The sequence below is a fragment of the Clarias gariepinus genome, chromosome 4 (assembly GCF_024256425.1).
Source record: "Clarias gariepinus isolate MV-2021 ecotype Netherlands chromosome 4, CGAR_prim_01v2, whole genome shotgun sequence".
NCBI classification, from domain to species: domain Eukaryota; kingdom Metazoa; phylum Chordata; class Actinopteri; order Siluriformes; family Clariidae; genus Clarias; species Clarias gariepinus.
In genome coordinates, this window is record NC_071103.1 from 19,421,234 (window position 1) to 19,426,179 (window position 4,946).

The following is a 4,946-nucleotide window of genomic DNA, read 5'->3' on the forward strand; positions in this document are numbered from 1 at the left end:
GGAGGTACGTTTGTCACAGTGGTTCTTTTGCAGATTTCATCTGTCTCTGTCTTTTCTTGCTGGGAGCATTCATAATGCGCATAAACTGCTTGTGTATGTAAAGCTCTCCTATAGAGACAGTTATGCATAGACTTATGCTCACTCTTAACAAGTGTAATTTGCTAACTCCAACATATAGCCTTATATATGATCACCCATTAAATATAACGCAAAAATACCCTATTTCATGCACTTAATGTCTACCTAACTTTTCTTTCACGTTCCCATGTTTAGTTATAATTAAAATATAAAATATATCCTTGTAATTTCTAGCTTTGTCCTCCAGATGGCAGCACAGAATCATGCATGTGTCCTAAACAGATTTAATTAAAACCAGTCCTATCTAGAGGTCAATGGCGCCATATGGTTTAGTTCTTCCCTCCTCTGGTGCAGCTAACACGGTCCAGGATGCAACTTCAGGATTAATGGAAAGTGGACCCAATGTTCCATCCTAAGTATTTTAGCTTTCTGCTCAAGGGTCTGAGATTCACTGTGACCCTGACCTGGGCTAACCAGTTTAGAAGGTGAATGAATAAATGAATAGATGGAAAAGGTGCATGCAGAGTGAATATATGTAGAAGATTTGCATGAAATCTACTGACATGCAGAAGAGTTTGCGATAGTATTGGGCAGATGGCATGGCCTGATAGTGGGATGCAGTCTAGTATGACCAACATGTGGAATCCTAAATGAGCTGTCAGGCAATGGAGGGAATTAGGGAGAAAGAGGAGCATATAAATTATGGAGAGAGACAGGACCTCCCAAAACATAACTGGCTTAGTCTCTCTCTCTCTCTCTCCCTCTCTCTCTCTGAGCACAAAGGCAATAACAGCGTAGTCACTGAAGCAACAGCAGTTGGCTCAGTTGAGCATATACATATATATATGGTGTGCTAATACAGACTTGCTCATGCAAGATGTAGGATTGAATGGTTAATAAGTCTGACATGAGAAGCCTCCCAAAATACCCAGAGTCCAATCCACATGAGTTTCCAAACCTATCTTGCTTCAATTTAATCTCTTTTCATTTAATTGGCAATAAAGTAAGTGTGGGAAATGAAAGTGGCACCTGGAAGGCGAGTGGGGCACTGGGATAATGTCTAGAATATTCTGGTCAACTGCTATACATTACATTATGACTGCTTTAAGTCATGTGGTAAGGGTAAATAAACCTGTAGATTTATAATTGTTATTATTATTATTATTATTATTATTATTATTATTATTATTGCTCACAGTAATGTAAAAAATACATTAAAGGCAATATAAGACAAACATCTTCCAGTGACTCATAATTGCCAGCACCATTTACCCCTCAAAAATCTTTGTTTATTTATTTTTGTTTTAACATACTGTATATGTTAACATGTTAATCTCAGTCCATTATGCAGCCATTCTCACATTGTCGTACCTTTAGTTGAAAACAAGAAAGCATCTGCTCTGCCCATTCAAATTGGCACATACTGTACTTTATACTGGATGCCCTTCATGATGCAACGCAGATTTTTATGATTACCGAGTATTGGAACAGACATTAAGGATGCCCGGCATTCAGTCTCTGGGAATCTAACCCAGGCATTCAACATATGGCAGGTAAAAAGCCTTCCACTGAACCACCAATGCCTACTATTTCACCCCATGAAAATAATAAGACAAGAATAGGAGGACATGGTTTTCTTCTTTCAATGGCCTTCAAGAAATTCCACTGATACTATTTCCTGTTGAACATATGACATGAGACATTTCAAATATTTCCTAAAGCTAACCGTGTTCAGAAACAAGGTAATGAACTCTTTACAAAGGGTTGTTTGAAGCACAAGATGTTTTTAATTTTTTTTAAAAGAATTACATTCCAAGCTAAAGTCATAGCTGGCTGGGATTGCCAAATGCTGGTTTCATAATTCTGTAAAAAGGTGCTTTAAATTATACAGTATATAACACACATTATTTTTACAATTTTTTAAAATTTAATTTGCATGGCATTACATGTACAGTAAGTATTAAAATGAAAATGTATTCTTGAGTGCATTATACAGGATACTGCTGATTCACCGCCAGCAGTAACTCTCAGAGTCAGGCTGTTGTAGGAAACAATTTCTGACCTACCAGAATGATTTCATTCTGCTTCATGCTGGGGCTGTGTCACACTATGTCTGTAATTAAAAAAAAAAATGTAATGACTGCACATCCAACTGTGCTCCATTCCTTTTTCATTATTATTATTATTTATCCAAGAAATATTAGTAAGACAGCACTTTTTATGCAGTAAATTGCAGTGTCACTGTAGGGTGCAGTCTCTTTTGGCTCAGCTTTTCTTTGCAGTGTGTGTGTGTGTGTGTGTGTGTCTATGTGTGTCTATGTGTGTCTGTGTGTGCGCGCAATCACATAGCTATGTGCTTAATGCTGCGTGTAGGAAGTGATGCTCATTATTAAGCCATCCTTGGACACAGTTGCATCAATGAATCCGCAGTATGAATTGTGCCATTTCCTGCAGCTTGACTGTCTGTAGCCTCCACATGACAGTAAAGACTTCTTGATTTTCCAATAGTGGAATACCATATATTGTTTATATATTATTAAGTGAAAATTTGTTCATTCATTTTCTACACCGCTTATTCTCTACATAGTGGCCTGGAACCTACTTTGGGAACAAGGCGGGGGTACACCATGGACTGCGTGCCTATCCATCACAGGGCACACACACACATACACTATGGGTAATTTGGGAACACCAATTAGCCATAATCAGCTTGTTTTTGGACTGTGGGAGAAAACTGGAGTACCTGGAGGAAACCCACCAAGCACGGGGAGAACATGCAAACTCCGTGCACACAGAAGCGGGAATCGAACCATGGACCCTGGAGGTGCGAGGCCACAGTGCTAACCACTATGCCACTGTGCCACCCTATTAACTGAAAAACAATATAAAAATGTGCATGCATACACTGTATATTTTCCCTCTATATGAAGACCATATGGATATGTCTGTAGCTCATGCTATAATCAGAGTACTAATTGATTTAGCAGTAAATTATAAGTTTCAATCACATTTGAATTTGAATAACAACTAAGGTTTCTTTACAACGATTTACCAGTCTGTCTATGAGATACATATTTATTCATGTTAAACCAGGGTCATATATAACGCAGCTACAGCTGTGTGTAGGAGGTATGGAAGAAATGTAGTAAGAGTAAAAAGAAAAAAAAAAACAGGTAAACATGATGATAGATTCAAAGGAGAAAGAAGAGGCGAATGGTAAGGAAAGTGTGAGCTGACAGAAAGTAAAGTCTCTGAACAACACTCCAACACCTACTAATTACTGGATTTAAAGTCAGAGAGAGGTGGCTGCGCATCTCTCATCCCGGAGACGCACCACACCTCCGCCTGCATCTCCTCCTCCGTCAGTTTCTAGTATATCATCAAGCAATCATGTCCCACCCACACATAATAAAAAATGATGTGGGAAACAGCATGTTGATCCGTGTAGCAATGCTTCTGTGTTTTGTTGGTGTCACGCCCTTTGGTGTAGTGCAGCAGTGGTTATATGATGTATGATGCCTCCTCGTTGGACTATATCGTGCTCTGTACCTACACATGCTGAGGTCTGCCCATTCAGCATTTTGCACCTTGTGCCCATCACCACATGCTGCAGCGTGAAATAAATGAATACACAAACAGTGAGAGAGCGAAAGTGCTATATATAGGAGACACGCAGGGTTCCTCTTCACAAGTGGGGAGATTACAGCTCCTCTAACGTTATCTCTTTGGTATCAACCCTTGCTTTTCCAATTCTGTCATTTCTCATAATATCTACCTTTTCTTGTCTTGCTTTTTGTCTTTCTCTTTCCTATTCTTCCTTCTAGACCCTTTGCCTTAGCTTTCACTGAATACTAATTTTTTAGCCTCACCTCTGTTTAAAATGGTTCAAGTCCTGCCTGTCCTCTTTCTTTCCTCCCTCCCTCCCTCTCCCCCTCCTCATCTCTGTCCATCTGTCCATCTCTGTGTGTGTTTGTGTGTGTGTTGTGTGTGTGTGTGTGTGAAGGAGGAACGATTACACCTCCTTCCATTCTTTCGTCTCAATTTGTCTGCGTCACTGCGCACATATTTTTAATATAACAGGATGTGAGTGTGATGGTTAGACTGATAAGGATAAAGACACAGATACATCTGCTTAATTGTGTGTTTACAGCTGATAGTGTGGACAAAGGCAGGACTACAAAGCAGATGCAGCAGGAAGGGGTGGGGTGTAGACAGGGTTCAAGAAATACACACAAAAAAGGTCCACACAGGAATACCCTCAAATGATTTTGTAGTTTTGGCTAAAAGTGAGGGTGTGAGTGAGCAAGAGCCAAAAGGGGAGGGAAGTCTCAAGGAGAGACCCTAAAAAACCCCCCACTTTGCTGCATTTTAAATGTGTGAGGTGAGGGCAGAACGAGAGATGGAGACAGAGACAGAGGAAAGCTCTGTGAGACAGAATCGCCGCATTTCAGATCAGTCACACAGCAGTGCACAGATGTAGTGAAAACAATGGAAACATAATACGACACGGACGTGTGTGTGGAAGAGTAAGCGCAGCCACACACACACACATACATACACAGAGCAATATCACAGCAGCTCCAGACCCTTGAAAGATCAAAGGATTTTAATTGCCTAATTAGGTAATATTTTGATCAATGATACAAAGTATATACTTTGTATCATTAGTCAAATCACGCTGTAGAATCACTAAATCAGTATATCATTATTATGGTATCAGAAGTGCATCAATGTGTGAGGGTGTGTGTGTTTGTGTGTGTGTGTGTGTGAGAGAGAGATAGAGAGAGAGGGAGAGAGAGGGGGTGGAGAGAAGGAGGGAAGGAGGGAGAGCACTATGAGAGCAGAGAGGCAGCAAGAGAATAGAGAGG